This window comes from Octopus sinensis, linkage group LG8 (genome assembly GCF_006345805.1).
Source record: "Octopus sinensis linkage group LG8, ASM634580v1, whole genome shotgun sequence".
Taxonomy (NCBI): Eukaryota; Metazoa; Mollusca; class Cephalopoda; order Octopoda; family Octopodidae; genus Octopus; species Octopus sinensis.
In genome coordinates, this window is record NC_043004.1 from 90,952,932 (window position 1) to 90,971,121 (window position 18,190).

Sequence of the window (18,190 nt, forward strand, 5' to 3'; positions counted from 1 at the left end):
GGGCAAGTGTCTTCTGCTATAGCCTCGGGCTGACCAATGCCTTGTGAGTGGAATTCGTAGACAGAAACTGAAAGAAGCCCGTCGTATATGTGTATATATATGTATATGTATGTATGTGTGTGTGTGTTTGTGTGTCTGTGTTTGCCCCCCTAGCATTGCTGGTGTGTTTACGTCCCCATAACTTATCAGTTTGGCAAAAGAGACCGATAGAATAAGTACTGGGCTTACAAAGGAATAAGTCCTGGGGTCGATTTGCTCGACTAAAGGCGGTGCTCCAGCATGGCCGCAGTCAAATGACTGAAACAAGTAAAAGAGTAAAAGAGTATATAGTAATTATAAAGAATACAATGGAATATGAATATAAAATCAGCCACTTGAAGCTGATGTGTGGTGCAGAAATGTATGCTGTGATCTACTATTAAAGCTATTATATATGCAGTGGTATCAAAAGGTTCCCAGACTAGCTATGTTTAATAAAAGATAACTTATTTACCTCAGTTTTAACATCATCACCTTTGAAATAATCACCTTGTGCAGCCATACACCTGTCTTAACATTCCTGCCACTTTTGGATTCCAGCCTGGATGTTGTTTTCTGCAAGCAAGTCAAGGACTTTCTGCAATTCACTCCAGATCTCGACAATGGTGTTAAAACGGTGATCTCTAAGCTGCATTTTCATCTTGGAGAAGAGGTGGAAGTGTGCAGGTGCTAAATCTGGTGAATAAGGCAGGTGCAAAAGCAATACCATCTTGTTTTTAACGAGAAACTCATGAATGAGGAAAGCTTGATGACAGGGTGAATTGATGTTGTGAAGAATTCAATTCTTTGCGCTCCACAGATCCGGTCGCTTTCGCCAAATGTCCTCCTTCAAATGCTTCAAAACATCGTTGATTGTCCCCCAATGATCCTCATGCATAAAAGCTGATGAATTTTCTCCACATTTCTGGTGGGTGATGCTCGTGGCGGGTCTTCCACATCGCTCGTCATCTTCCAGGGATGTTCTGCTTTTGAAGCACCTGTGCAACTCAAAACATTGCATGCGACCCATTGCCTCATTGCCATAAGCTTGCTGACTATATTAACTGTGTTTCAGAATAGTAGGCTTATCCAACTAGGGTATCTAAAATAATGTCTCATAAGAGAAGTGTTGGTCTCACTCAAAGAAGTAAAAAAATCTGGACAAAGAATCTCATGCAGTTTCAAGACTCACATAGGTAAAGAAGACCTGTTCCTCTGGAAGAGCATTCTTTGGAAAACAACTGCAGGATACCAATGAAACTTCAAATTGTCAGTCACTACCTGTTCCTTGAAGGTACCATCAAAGGAAGGAGAGGAAGAACACTTTTTTATGGCAAAAGAAATTAAATTTCTCATATTTATCAATTCAAAATGTACAAGCAAAAGTAGAAAAAGTGCTGAATACCTACGATAAATGTGTAAAACTGGGTAAAATACGATTCATTGAAAGGAATTTTTGACATCACAAAGGGAAATGGTGAATGGCTGTGCAGTGAGGATAGAAGTTTATATTATCTTTAAATTGAAAGCAAGGTACAGGTTGGGTATGGAACTGGAAAGGCAGCTAGTTCCAAAACTATCCATACATCAAAAAGAAGAAAAGTGTCCTTAATGCCAACTTCAACCAGAGCAACTCCAGTGTCATCGTGAACATCTGAAGCAGAGACTGAAAGTGAATATCAAGAGTCCTAAAAATCAAATGAAGAATCCACAAAAATAAGGAGGAAGTATAGCAAAACTGGAACTGCAACCAAGTTAGTAATATCTTCCAAGCTATCAACCCAAAAAGCAGTAACAGTTTATTGACAATTTTCTCAAGATGGAATCAATGCTGAGACTCCCTTCCAATCTGGTATTTACAGATCGACTACCAAAGAAACTCTTACATTAAAAAAGGAAGTGAAGAAAACACTACATTTAAAAAAACTGGTCATTGCATTTTGATGGTAAATGTATTGATGACCAAGAATACCAAGTGCTAGTTTTAAAGAATGAACAGTTAATGAAGAGTTAAGTTAGATGCACTCCAATTACCAAAGGGAAAAGCTGATACTGTTGTGAAAGGAATAACAGTTGTTTTAGATGAATACAATTTATGGAATTGTATAAAGATGATTGTCGCTGATATGAGTGTGAACACTGGGAAAAGAAATGGCATTGTTATTCAGTTGCAAAAACTGTTTGCTCAAAGGGTTTGAAAGAATTGTAATTTATAGGTTGTCAGCATCATATCCTTGATAGAGTTCTTCATGTTGTAATGGATAATGAACTTGGAGAAAAAAAAATCATCTCTTAATATTGAATATACATCCATTCCAGAGGTTCTAAGTAATTATGAGAAACTCCAGGTTAATTTAACAATGGTGAAAAAAAAAAAGATTACTGAATCAGCAGGATGGTGAGATGGCATGAAATTTCTATTTCGTTTGACCAGAGTTTTTCATTTCTTTGAAGAAACCTGCAAATTTCCTACTGTAAGGTTTTAAAAAATATTCAACTTAAGTAATGCAAGATGGAATTCATGAGCAATACTAGCATTTTGGCATTTATTCTTCTATGAGAAAAAAGAGTTTTGCTTTTCAATGTTTGTTGATTCATCTCTTACACCTGGGAAGATGTTTTGTTTACTGACCAAATGTTCAGTGTACATGATTATCAGAAGTTATGTGGTAGCCTGCAAGTTCATAAAAAAGCATTGAACTATGTAAAAAACTTTTAGAGTCGAGAACCATCAAAACTGGAAATTCCCAGAACAAATCGATGCATATATATATATATACACATCATCATCATCATCACTTAATGTCTGTTTTCCATGCTGGCAGGTTGGACAGTTTGGCAGGAGGTGGCCAGCCAGAGGACTGCACAAAGTTCTACTGTCACCTTTGGCATGTTTCCTTCAGCTGGATGCTCTTCCCAATGCCAACCACCACTTCACAGAGTGCATTGGGTGCCTTATATGTGGCACCAGCACTAGCAAGGTTTCCAAGCAACTTTCAAGACAAAAAATAGTGCTGAACGTATTGAATACCTTCTCGAGTTATGATCTATGATCAAGATTTATAGCAAGTATATCCACCTTCTTCTCCTCCACCTCCTGAGCATCATCATCATCATCATCATCATTATCATCATCATCATCGTTTTATGCCCGTTTTTCCATGCTGGCATGGATTGGAGTCACTTCATTATGGTCTGAGCCACCATATAATTCAAGTCACCTCCCACTGGGAGCTACAGCTTCTAAAGATGGTACCTGTCATTCAGCTTGGTTTCTGCACTGAATATCTTTCCTAGTATTCAATTACTTTATAATGTGCTGGATGCATTCACCTGTAGTACCAATGCTAGAGAAGTCAAATAATCCTTAGTGAGACAAGATCAGGAGGAACTTCATAGTATTACACTTTCTCTGCTCATTCAGTTGGCTACGTACTGTGAACAGCAGATGGAGAGTCTTGGACACAATAAATGTAAATTTCTAGAGCATTCATTAACCTAAAGTGTACAGACTGAAATGGGGAAAGGAGAGGGCCCAATGATGATAGAAAGACCAGAAATGGGTATTTGTGAGGTGGGGATAGGGGTGTAAATGTAGATGCAGAGAATATGGGTATGAAACTTGCTCAGGTAATCAAGGAGGGGAATTGGGGAGAGAGAGTGAGAGAGAGAGAGAGAGAGAGAGAGAGAGAGAGAGAGAACAAGGATCAGAAGTACCAGAATTGGCAGGAAAGTAGAAAGAACAGCAGTATGATGGATAGAGTACAGGAGTGCGTGGGGAAGTGACAGGAGGAGAGTTGTTGGCAGTGGCAGAGGTGGTCAAAGGTAAGGTGTATGAGTGTAAAAAAAACTAGTGTGTGATAGTAAAAGGCAAGGCTGTCTGAGGTGAAGCCATCGGTTGGGGAGTAATTGGCAATAGTTGGCAATTCTACTATATGGCTCAGAAACCTGGACGTTATCAAAGAAGCTTGAGAGGCGGGTGGATGGAACCTACACTCGCCTCCTTATGAGAGCTCAAAATCTCTCGTGGAAGCGTCATCCAACCAAAATGCAAATATATGGGAAACTACCACCTGTGTCATCTCTTGTGAAAGGTAGGAGAGTCCAGTTTGCTGGACATTGTTGTAGAGCTGAAAACGAGACAATTTCTACTCTTCTCTTCTGGAAGCCATCTACTCGCAATATCAGAGGGCACACACTCTCCTACCCTGATGTAATCTCCAGGGATACAGGTATCCAGCAACATGACCTCCGTAATGCTATGATGGACCATGAAGTCTGGCGTAGCATGGTAAATTCCATTGTCTCGACTACGGTCGAACAATGATGATGATGATGAGGTGGGTGATAAGATAAAAGCAAAAGCATGTAAAGCAGCAGAGGTGGTAGGGAAAACGATGGCATTGATGATGATGATGATGATGATGATGACAACAGTGCTGATGGCAGTGGTGGAGATGATGATGATGATGGTTGTGGTGATAATAATAGCAACAATGATAATGATTATAAGGAGGAGGGTAATGATGAAATTGACAGTAAAGTAATTACTGCTAATAATGGTGATGACGATGATGTTGATGATGATGACCGTGGTTATGATGATGTTGTTGGTGATGACAGGCAACACAGAATATTACCTCCACTCCCACCCTTCATCTACCATGTACTGCATCGGATGGCATATTATTTTAATGGACAGCTTCAGAAAATTTCCTTACTGAATGTCGGAAGTGATTGAGAAAAATCTTTCTGTTAGTCTGAAATTATCCATTAAAATTTTAATCACTCAGTTAATCTGTTAGCTGTTAATTATAATAAATGAATCAGGTTTTAGCTGTCACCATCAAATTTTTTTCTGTGCTGAAATAGTGAATTTCCAATTAGTGTTTCTGAGATATATTTATCAGCTCCTGGAAGGAGGAAACTTTAAAGGTTGATTCCTCCACCCCAAACCTGACAACTAGAAGCAGAAGTATTATTTCAATCGTCTGGAAGCCGTTCAGTGACGTGCAACCAAAAGAATACCCTCCATCAGGCATTTGCCATATTCTGAACGCCTTACTTCCCTGGGCATGGACACATTGAAACTCCGACGTCTGGCAGCTGACTTGGCAGACACCCATAAAATTATTAACCATCTTTCAAACAATAACTCTGAGCACTTTTTCAAACTCCACCCGTCTAACACCCATGGACATATTTACAAAGTCAGAAAACAGCACAGCTCCCATGATTTTAGGAAACATTTTTTCACACTGAGAGTTGCTGAAGCATGGAACAAACTGCCGGCATCAGTTGTTAGTTGTCGGAGCACTGCATCCTTCAAAACTTCCATGCTTTCTGAGATTCACCAACGCTACACCTGATTTTCTCCCCTCCATACACACACAAGCATGTATCTGACTCATACATTGTTCGCTTCCCAGACATTTGTACATTACTGCATGTGCTTTATATGCACTGTCTGACAAGTTGTGGTGCACCTGAGCATTGTATACAATAATTTCATTATTATTATTATTATTATTATTATTATTATTATTATTATTATTATTGAGTGAGAGAGCCATGCATGCCATCAAAGTGACACTGGGGTAAATTATTATTATTATTATTATTATTATTATTTGAATTCTAGCTTAAAGAAACAAAAATAAATACTACCATTTAACTATCTTAAAAGTACCTGTGCTGGTATCACGTAAAAACATCCTTGCTGGCACCATGTAAAGGTGCCCATGCCTATACTACATAAAAGTCCCTTTACCTGTGCCATATGAAAGCTCCCATGCTGGTGTCGCATAAAAGCTCCCATGCTGGTGCTAAGTAAAAGTGCCCGTGCTGATGCCACGAATAAGCATCCATGCTGGTGCCATGTAAAAAAGCCTGTCAATGTCACTTAATGTGCCTGTGTTGGTGTCACATAAAAGCACTTGTGCCAGTATCATTTAAAAGCACCCATACCAGTGCCATATAGAAGCATGCAGTACACTCTATAAAGTGGTTGGTGTTAGGAAGGGCATCCAGTTGTAGAACCCATGTCAAAACAGCTGGCCAACTTCTGTCAAACTGTCCAACTCATGCCAGCATGGAGAATCGGATATTAAATGATGATTACGATGAAGGTTTCTAATTTATTGTTGTATTTAGGAATGGTCATTTTGCCAGTTTAGCCAATAAAAACACACGCACTATATATTTGGTGTTATTTTGCTTCAGTGTTATTTATTTTTTACATTAATCTTAATCTTATTTCGGCCAGAGTTCTTTTGTCACACTCCTGTGACTGCATCAGTGGTCCTTTGTTTCCTTCTTTCTTAGTAAGTAAGGAGAGACAAATAAGAAAGAAGAAAACAAAGGCCACAGGAGTGTGACAAAAGAACTCTGGCCGAAATAAGATTAAGATTAATGTAAAAAATAAATAACACTGAAGCAAAGTAACACCAAATATATAGTGTGTGTGTTTTTATTGGCTAAACTGGCAAAATGACTGTTCCGAAATATAACAATATCTGTTTCAACAGACGACTTCACATAAAAAATCTTGCACAACAAATATATAAACGTTTCTAATTTAGATATGAAACAATTAATTTTTGAGAGAGGGCATTAGTAATTACTATTGAACTTAATCTTAAATGTACACTGTATTTATATGAATAATATATAGTCTATTGACTAAATTTTTACACACTAGGCCACTGGTAGTAGAAATTTCTAATATTTCTTATTACCCTTGATATTATTAATTATATATATATATGTATATAAGAATTTCTTGTGTAATAAGATAAAAGAAACCAAGGCTGTATAGATAGCCTTGGTTTTTTTTATCTTATTACACAAAAAATTCTTATATACACATGCTGACATAGAACCAATGTTGAATTCGCAGTATTACCGAATCTGGAACTTAACTATGGTCTGTCTATAGCACTTATTCAGCATTACCTGACACCTTCGGGTCTCAATGACACCATTGTCTCTTATATATATAAATAAATGAAAGAATGGAGTTGAACGCTGAATTAACAAAATTCCTTTATTCTCAACATATGTTTCTGACGTGAAATTGCTACCCAGGTATCGGTCAACCGAATTATCCTTAATAAGATAATTCATTCAACTACTCAAATATATATATATATATATATATATATATATATATATATATAAATGTATGTATGTATGTATGTGTGTGTGTGTAGTTATAGTTTGCTTACATTCTTGGAGACACACACACACACATGTATATTTTAATTTCCCTTTCTCCCTCATTTTAAAAATTTATTTATTTATTAATTTTATTTTTCTGGAATTCACCATCATTTTCCTCAAAGAATATTTCCTCAATTCAACCATCTCAGAATTTTTCATTATATCTATTGAAAGTGTAACTTAACATTATTTTGAAGACACTCTTTTTTTTTTGTTTTTGTTTTACTGCTTTTTTTCCTTTCACTTTCTCCTTTCTCTTCTTTCTAGATTATTTTGTGGTGTTCTTTGATACGGCTTCTCTACTCTTCCATGACATTAACATATTCATAAATATTATTTTCAAAGAAAACCTTTAAGTGTGAAAATTTATCTCTGTTGCCATTTTCATTACCATGTTGTTGTTGTTGTCACTGTTGCTGTTTTGTCAGTTAAGGAATCCATACAGAAGTGCACAGATAAATCCTTTTTTGTGAATGCAAGGAATATGATAATCACAACGATGATAGTGATAATGACAACAAGAACAACAGCAACAGCAGTAGCAGTAGTGGTGGTGGTGGTGGCGGCGGCGGTGGTGGTGGTGGTTTTGGTGGTGGTGGTAGTAGTAGTAGTAGTAGTAGTAGTAGTAGTAGTAGTAGTAGTAGTAGTAGTTAATGGATTTTGAAGGAGAAAAGGGAGTGAGCCTTGCTGCTCAAGAACAAGCATTACGAACCAACTCAATCAAGTGTGGCATTGATAAGACAGCAATATCACCTTTGCGTAGATTACGTGAAAACACATCTGAGACAGTTTGGCATATAATTTGTGGATGCTCAAAACTGGCCCAAAAGGAGTTAAAAAAACACCAGCGGTAGTATGAATACATTTGGATTTGTGCAGGAAATATGGGCTAGAAAGTTCCAATAAGTTAGTGCTCATACCACTTGTATGCCAATCTACACCAAGCTTCATTGGTATTTGCAGCTTTTTTCTGGACTACACTCTCGGAGTGGTTGGCGTTAGGAAGGGCATCCAGCTGTAGAAACAGTGCCAGATCAGACTGGGCCTGGCGCAGCCTCCTGGCTTCCCAGACCCCAGTTGAACCGTACAACCCATGCTAGCATGGAAAACGGACATTAAACGATGATGATGATGATGAATATTACTTTCTTTGAAATGGTCCCAAGTGCATTTATCATGATAGGTAGGACACTCACTTTAGAAGCTCTATGGATGCATTTCACTTCCAATGTTATGTTTTAGTACTTTTCAACCTTCTCATTCTTTTGTCTTCACAATATTTTGGTCTGCAGGAATAGCTATGTGAATGAAGGTTTGTTCTTTGAACCCCTTCCACAGGAGAGTGTTACCTGGTTGGTTATGCTCCTGCTTCTTATGTGTAGATTGGCATATCCCATATAAGTTTCACCTGATCATACAAGTGGTATGAGCACCAACTTTTGGTGCTCATACCACTTATTGGAACTTTCAAGCCCATATTTCCTGCACAAATCCAAATGTATTCTGCTGTGTAGACTATGTGCAATATGAGTCATGTTATTTTGTTGGGTGGGATTTGTAATTCATATCCACTGAATAATAGTTGCAAAGTGTCTTTAATGTTGTTAGATTTACTCATCACCAGTCAGATGTTTATATTTGTTTGTGACAAGTGTATGTTGTTTGTATGTTTATTTTAGCATTATGCTGCATCATTAGTATTACTTTATAACAAGATGAAGGTCTTAGGAACACTTGAGGGGTGTCTGTCTTACCTTGTCACATACAATTGTCGAAGGGAGACCCAAAAATCCGACTGTCTTCAATAACAATAAATAATACTTTATTTTTCGGGTTTCGCAAATCAAAATATATATGCACATATATATTTTGCTTAAGGGCGAACCGGTAGCCAAGTCCACAAGACTGTTCGCAAATGTTCACTTGTGTGAGCCAAAATTACCATCTCCCTTCCTGCTTAGAAGATAGCTTCTCTATATGTAGGGTTTTCTCTGAGAGAAGGTTGGTCACGTCCACTCGGTAGGGTTGCAGATTCAAAAAGACAGATTTAATCTATTGGTAGATGTCAGGCGTGGGAGGCTTCTTGACAGTACTACGTCGCTCTCCACGCCAACTAGAAGTTCCACCAGTGCGATTCTTGCCCGACGTTTTTTGTTGCCACCTCTGGAGATGCCTTTCATTCTCTTTCGGCTGCATTTCCAGAGCTAGTGGATGTTACCTTTCAGCTGGCAAAGCCTACACACTCGACCCTTCATTTTATCACCACCACTGGGCTGCCTGTTTTTTCTTTTCATTTCGAAAGGGTGAGATACGAAGTAAACCTCAACAAAATGAAAAGAAAAAACACTACAACTTCTATAATTTATTGTCAGCTTTTAAGGGGGATCCTGTAGAGCATAGATGTGTTGTCCACTGTTTTCCCAACTAGATTTTTTTTTTGCTTCATGCAGTGTGGTGTAGTTCATTGTAATTGATTCTTGTTGTAAGTGTATTGTGATCCAGGCAGAGAGTCATACTTGTATGGCCAATATAACAGTTGGAAAAAGTTTACAGCTTTTATGTTTGCAACTGAATATGTAAATCATATTAATCATTTCTAAGTTGTTTGTGGATTGATGTGCTTGTGCTTTGGCACTATTATGGATGCCTTAAATTTTAGCAGCATGTATAATTAGAATTAATTTATCATTTAGTATAATGCATTCTATGCACTATTGTGAAGTTTTGATTGTGTTTATCTAATCTATAATTGGCATTCATTCCATTCTGATGTATTTTGTGTATTCTTAAACACAAATATTACTAAACCAATCCACGGATTGGATTATTCATGCATTATTCAGTTGTTGATTAGTAATTATTTTATTTTCATAAATATTTTTATTTACTGCTTTGTAATTCATATACTCTGTGTAATAGATGTTTGTGGAGGAAAGTGTGAATGTTATTCTATACATGGATTTTACTACTGACATTAAATATCTGTCTAGACATTCATTGTCTCTATACAAAAAATATATGCATGTCTATATTTTGTGTAAATGAACGTGATGTATCTGTGGTTTTTTCTATATGAATTTTTATGTCTAGAAATGGGAGTTTTATATTGCTAAGAGTTTTATTTGTACTGATCTGGGATATTGATTAAAAAACTGAAACAATGGTCAATATTCAGCACAAAGCCAAAATAAACACACAGGCAATATACAGAAATCACAAACAAAAATTTAAAAAACCGACGATATCAAAATTCAAATACTGTTGATAGCATCTGCACCAGACACAGTGACCCTGTCTATTATAAATAGAGGCAGTTGCACACAGCATTTTAATCAAGCCGACTATATGTGAATATACTTTGCTGAAGAGATTCAACAAGAGTGAAACACATACATTACTTCAAGCATTTGATTACAAAGGCAAGATCCACTAATAAACTGCATTTTGTTAATGCTACCCCAAAATTTGGATTAGGAGTTATCTCCAGATTTGAATCTTGCTTGGAAGAAAATTTTGCCTCTGAATTGCAGGGATATGTGCAGTTTATTAAAGATTTGTTTGTTTGTTATTTTAGCTTCTTCTGTAAATCTAATATAGCAAGTAAGATTCTCCTGATCTCTATATTTATATACATCATGCAGAATGTTTTCTTGCACTATTTTCCTCCCTCTACTTATTGTTGGTTTTATATTGGGTTAGCAACTAAGCTCCCACCGATTTTTTTTTTTTTGTAAATTTTGGAATTTAATTGTGTTTTTAAATTTTGGAATCTATTTTTTCCGAGATTGCTATAATTCTATTTGAATCATTTTGGAATCTATTTTGTTTTTTTTTTTCTAGTTAATTTTAGCTGATTTTTGTTTATTTTCAGATGATTAAAATGGAATGTCAAGTTAAGAAAAACGAGCATTTTCGATATCTCCTTCTTTTTGCTTTTAATCAAGGTTGTAAGGCTGTAAAAGCTGCTCGCAACATTTGTGCTATGTATGGAGAGGGGGCCATTTTCTGAAAGAACCACTCGTGATTGGTATGCCAAGTTCAAAAATGGAAATTTTGACCTCAAAGTTGAGTTCGATGAAGAGTGATTAAACCAACTTTTTCACGAAAATTCTCGTCAAATGACAAGGGAACTGGCAGAGAAAATGGAATGCTCCCACACTGCTATAGAGAAGCATCTTCACTCGATGGGAAAGGTTCAGAAGTATGGAGCATGAGTTCCGCATGTTTAAGTGATAACAACAAAAATCAACAAGCCACAATCTCCGCTGGTTTGCTTTCACGTTACCGCTCAACACATTGACACAAGCAGTGATTTCTTTACTGATTCGTTACTGGTGATGAAAAATGGTACCCGTACATCAATATGAAGCAGTGTAAGGAATGGCTTAGCCCCAGTAAACAAGTACACCGCACGTGAAACAAGATCTTCATCTGCATAAAACGATGTTGTGCTTATGGTGGGACTGGGATAGGATTATCCATTACAAATTGATTGAATGGAACCAAACGGTCAACGCGGAACTCTATGTTCAACAGATTGAATGACTCAACATGGCTATTCAAGAGAAAAGACCTAATCGTCAGCATGGTGTTCTGCTGCACGAAAATTCCTGCTGTCATATCACCAATATGACCAAGGAAGCCATTCAAACGTATGGCTGGGAAATGCTGCCACAACTGCCATACACTCCTGATTTGGCACCAATGGATTTCCACCTCCTTCAATCTCTTTCAAATGCTATGCATGGAGTTTCGTTCAATACTGAAGCAGAATTGAGAGCTTGGTTGGATAAATTTTTCGAGTCAAAATCGGGTGATTTCTACTAACGAAGTATTGAAAATCTTGTTGAACGTTGAGAAGAAGTTGTAAGCAATAAGGGTGAATACATTATTAATTAATTAGTTGTTATTTTTTTTATTAAACCTTTTAAAAAATTTTAATTAAAAATAAACAGCAGGAACTTAGTTGCTAACCTAATATATATTCTTTTACTATTTTACACGTTTCAGTCATTTGACTGTGGCCATGCTGGGGCACTTCCTTAAGTGTATATTTATGTGTGTGTAAATAAATAGACCCATTAATTTTATCTGGCTAATCCTGCACATGTGTTGTATAGATAACGTGGTAAATATACATAAAAATACTCTCAGATTTACCAATTATATGATCAACAGCTTCTCTTTGTCTCTCTTTCTGTCTCCCTCTCTATCTACCTATCTACCTATCTATCTATCTATCTAATAGTATAAATAATGTATATAAATAATATATATATAGAATATATATATATATATATATATATATATATATACGTACATACATACATACATAGATATATATATATATATAATATATATATATATTATATATATATATATATATATATTATATATATATATATATATATGTACATATATATATATTTTATTTATATTATTATATGATTGAACGCCATGCATCCATTTCCAAGTCTATCTATCTATCTATCTATCTATCTATCTATCTCTCCATCTATCTATCTATCTATCTATCTATCTATCTATCTATCTATCTATCTATCTATCTATCTGTCTGTCTGTCTGTCTGTCTATCTATCTATCTATCTATCTATCTATCTATCTATCTATTTATCCCTCTATCTCTCTGTCTATCTATCTATCTATCTATCTGTCTGTCTGTCTGCCTGCCTGTCTGTCTGTCTGTCTGTCTGTCTGTCTGTCTCTCTGTTAATACTTCTGTATATATCCCTGAATCTCTCTTCCTATATCATTCTCAACAGCTGATGCCTGACACTTTCTTTCTCCATTTCTCCCTCTCTTTCACTCGTACTCTCTAAATAGTATCTCTCCCCCCCCCCTATCCCCTCCCTCTCTCTCTGTTATTTCAATCCTTCTAACTCTTAATAATTGCCTGTTTAAATGTCAATGCATCACTTATTGCTACCATCAAGAGAAACAACCTTTTGTTTTATCTTGGATTTCTTTATCAAACTGTCACCACTACCAGCACCAGCCCCACCATCACCGTCAATGGCAACAGCAAGATCTACATCAATAACAAAAACAGCAACAACAACAACAACAACAATGGTGATTATGATGATGATGAAGATGACAATGATGATGTTAATGAGGATGATGTTCAAGGGGAATAGATGAGGAGACATTACAAGTACCAGATACAAATAGTGTGGGTGGGGTTAGATCTAGCATTGGGGGTGGACAGATGTGCAAAACAAGAGCATAAAAGCCTCTTAAAGGACAATGAATTGACAGAGTCATTAGTGTTGAATGAGATATAGTGCATTGTGGTATTTGTTACAGTGCACTGCACTTTTAGATAATCTGAGTTCAAATCCTAATAAGATCAACTTTGTCTTTCATTCTTTTGGGCTTGGTAAATAAAGTGCCACTCCAGCAAAAATGGATTGGCAGAATTGTTGGAGTACCAAATAATAGTGTGCCTTGTGGTATTGTTCTGGCTCTTGTGTCCTGAGTTCAAATTTTGCTGAGGAATTCAAATCTCACTGGTGGTTATGGCTAAACACTGAACTATGGGACCACACACAATGGCTAGAGAAAGGTTATGGGTCTCTGCTAAATAAAGCAGTTCACTGTTGATATTAATAAAGAGGATAGTTATTTGGTGCCAGTCAGGTAACTCCACACATCCCAAATTGTTCTTACTACCATCGTTAGTATGTGGAGGTGCCTGGCTTAGTGGTTAGGGTGTCAGCATCATGGTCATAAGATTGTGGTTTCGATTTCTGGATCGGGCGACATGTGTTCTTGAGCAAAACACTTTGTTTCATGTTGCTCCAGTCCACTCAGCTGGCAAAAATGAGTAACGCTGCGATGGACTGGCGTCCCATCCAGCTGGAGAACACATACACCATTGAAACCAAGAAACCGGGCCCATGAGCCTGCATTTATTTATTTTTTACTATGGTTAGTTCTCTCTCCTGAACAAATGTCGATTAAGCATGTCACAAAAAACAGTGGTTCTTTATTTGACTAATTAGCCAGAGAAAGAGAGAGAGAAGCAGGGTGAAAAGTGTTCTTTGGAAAAAGGAAGGGTTTCCATATACCCTCTTAAGAGGAGGTTGAGGGATCCCTGGCTGATGTGTTACAAGAAGTATGCTCTCTCAACAGAATCAGGGAATATGGAAGCATGTGTGTATTATTTAAGAGCAAGGATAAGCAAGGTGCTTGCTCTAAACACCTACTAACAAGACAGTGCTGCAGTACATAGGCAGAAGAAACACTAAAGTGACAAGCTGAGACTCTCATGCAGACATTGCCTCTTGATTCATAATTACCTTTGCAGCTTGATATGAGCAGGTTGTAACCTAAAGGAACATTCAGTTGGGTAGAGTCTTAATGGCTATCCAGGATCTGATGGCTCTGGAAAATCAATTAGTTATTCCAGAGCTGTATCCTGAATGGAGTGGGGTGTTAATCTGTCTGGAGACATAGAGCACACCATCCAGTCATTACATATGTGGTAGCGAAGTCAACTTGAGGGCTTTCTGTTCATAAAATGAGAAGTAACAAAAGAGGGTATCACAGCAGCAGATGTGGTGATAACAACAAGCCTTTGTGGTGACAACCATGACTGCTGCTGCTCTCACAGCATCGCCAGAGATAACCAGAGCAAAAACAGTGACAAATTAAATTTCCTCTCATCTCATTTTCTGTGCCACTTGTATCCTATCAGCTTGAAGCAACAAAGTTTGGGAACAAGCTGGGAAAACCACAGGGGAGAGCAAGAAAAGAGCAAAAGAGAAACAAGAAAGGAGTTAATTAAAAAAAAAAATGGAACAAACTAATTACAAATATGACGTACTTTTGGAATACTTAAACTTTATAGCAACTATAACCAACCTGATTTGATGCTAAACCTAAAAGAGAGAACAACAAATGCTAAACTATTTGAAGAGATGAAGGATTAACACAAAATGGTACCTCTAGAGCAGTGATTCTCAACCAGGGTCCATATGGCCCTTGGAGGTCAATATAAGATTCTGTTGTTAAAATTTATCTGCAATAACTTAGGTTATGCCTCTACAATACACAAAATATTTTAACAATTCTTTGATACAATTCCTAATAATATTTGATTATAAAAATATAGAAGGACTTTTTAAAACATTGAATGCCTAGGAAGATCCATCCGAGTAAAATAGGAATCAAAGGGGTCCATAGGTAAAAAATATATAGATTGTTAATAGTACATCAGTGATTCTTCAACAGTCAAGGAATCACTGCACATATGATGTGAGACAGTTCATGACTTGACTAAAGCTAAAAATGTTCAAGGGTAATTTTGGAAGACCTGATTTAAGGAAGTGATTGGATTTAAGGAAAAGAGTGGTAAAGATCATAAGGTGGTGATACCTAATATGACAGCTTCCTACTCCTGTGTGGGTATGAATTGCCTTTTTTTGTTCTTCGTTATATGGAGCTTTTCAACTGTTTTAGTGCCCTTACTATATGTTTATCCTTACATGTTTTGCAGCCCATTTGGTCTAACATACTTGATACTGTATGTATGGGACCTTGTGAGCTATGAAGAAAGGATTACTCCTCCTCCTCCTTAAGATGGTTAGCTGGCAGAATCATTAGTACGCCAGACAAAATGATTAGTGGCATTTCGTCCGTCCTTACATTCTGAGTTCAAATGCTGCAAATATTGGCTTTGCCTTACATCTTTTTGGAGTCAATAAAATAAGTACCATCAAACACTGGAGTTGATATAATTGACTAGCTTTCTCTCCCCCAAAATTGCTGGCCTTGTTCCAATGGGACATTAGATGGTATGTGAGGAACGAAGACGGTGTCACGTTTACCACAACCAGTGAGAATATTTGCCTCAACACATAGGTTTGTGCACAATTAGTGTTGCCTCCCTTGAACCATTTACTTGCACTTTATGGGACAAACACACACTCAAATGAACAGAATCTCTCTCTTATAAATATATCAGGTCATCCCATAATTTCTGTCCAAATTTTAAATAAAGAAAACAAGTGATCAAATGTTATATTTAATTGAAATTTAATCATCAATGTACTTTCCCTGATTATCTATGACTTCCTTCCATCTATTTACAAGCTTTTTAATCCTATCAATGTAAAACTCTTTTGGTTTCAAAGCAAAGAACTCTGAAATGTCAGTTTTGACCTCCTCCTGGCTTGCGAAAGTTATGTTCCCCAAATGATTCTGTAAACTACGAAACAAATGGTAGTCTGAAGGAGCAAGGTCAGGAGAAAAAGGTGGATAAGGAATTTTTTCCCAACCAAGCTCTTCGATCTCTGTGATGTGATCTTTGCAGTGTGGGGGGTCATGCATTGTCCTGATGAAACATTACTCCTTTTCGATTCACTAAAGTGGGTCTTTTTCTTCAAAGCTTGGTTCAAACGCTCTAATTGCTGACAGTAGACTTGAGCATTAATTGTTGCATTAGGTGGTAACAATTCAAAGTGAATTACTCCTTTGCAATCCACCAGATAGAGAGAAGAACCTTTTTTCCATGAAGTTCCCTTCTCGGTTGTGGTTGAGCTTTTTCCCTTTTACCAAACCACTGTTTACGACATTTAACATTTCGATAGAAGATCCATTTTTTGTCACCAGTCACAAATCTATCCAAAAAGGGTGAAATGAGTTCACAAGAATGGAGAGAAGAGCAGATGTCAACTCAGCATTTGTGGTTGCTTTCGAACAATTCATAAGACACCCATTTTCCGAGTTTAGGAACCTTTCCGAGTTGTTGAAGATGACAATGAACAGTTGTATGGTTTGAACTAAGCTTTATTGCCAATTCTTCAACTGATAATGCAGGAATTTTCTCCAAGTAATGCCTCAAGGAGTTTATCATCAAACTCAACTGGACATCCTGCTTGATCTTCATCTTCAAGGCTGAAATCTCCACATCTGAATTATGCAAACCATCTTCTGCAAGTTCTTTCATTCAAGCATTCTTTACCATAAACTGAGTGTATGTTTTGAGTTGCTTTGGCTGCAGAGTTTCCTTTTTTTGTACTCATAAAACTTATGAGTGCCTTAAATGCTCTTTGGATATTTCCATGTTAGAAAGGGTTTTAATCAAAGAAATTTTAATTCTGTTATTCTGAAAATAATATTTAATTAGTTTAAATGTACACAAATGCATAAAAATGATTTTTAATTCCATTAGACATTCTAAAATACTATTAAATTTCATTCAATTTAAAAAAAGGTAAAATCGGACAGAACTTATGGTATGACCTGATAGAAGAAGAAGAAGGAAAAGAAGATACCATTGTTATTGGTGGTAGTGACAGTGGCAATGGTGGTGGCGCTGCTGCTGCTGCTGCTGATGATGATGATAAAGTGGTGATGATGATAATGATCATGTTTATGTTGACGATGATGATGATGATGATGATGGTGACAATGACGATAATGGTGGTGGTGATGGCTCAAAATCCCTTGAGAAAAAATAGCAAGAAATGAGATTTATCTTCAACTAAACATGGCCAGGATAATGCTTGACGTCATAGTGAGGTATAGACTCTTGGTGGGGAGATAAAGAGAGAGAAGGATAGAGAGAATGGTATAGAAAGAAGAAGAAGAAGAAGAAGAAGAAGGAGGAGAAGAGAGGGAGAGAAGAAAAAGACTAATTTAGAATGGAGAGAGTGAGGGGAAGGAATGAGGAAACTAAATATTTAACTCTAACGAGAAAATTTGCAGCTGCAAAGGTGTTATTGCAATTATTGTGTTTCTGTAGTATTAGTAGTAGTAGTAGTAACAGCTGATGTTGTTGTTTATGCTTTTGCAGCCATTGTTGTTGTAATTGTAGCTGTTGTAGTTGTTGTGAAGTAGCTGGCAAAATCTTTAGAGTGTTAGTCAAAATACTTTATGTTCCATGGTCAAATCTCACTGAGGCCAGCTTTGCTTTTCACACTTC

At 36.8% G+C, this 18,190-nt stretch overlaps 1 long non-coding RNA gene across 1 annotated transcript; it reads right to left on the bottom strand.

Annotated features, from left to right (window-relative positions):
* Positions 1-1,243: 1,243 nt before the first annotated feature.
* On the bottom strand, positions 1,244-16,856 carry LOC118764456. Its single transcript, XR_005000266.1, has 3 exons — positions 16,844-16,856; positions 11,363-11,369; positions 1,244-1,341 (listed from the first exon to the last, which is right to left on the bottom strand). It is a non-coding gene; the product is annotated as an uncharacterized LOC118764456 (long non-coding RNA).
* Positions 16,857-18,190: the final 1,334 nt, after the last annotated feature.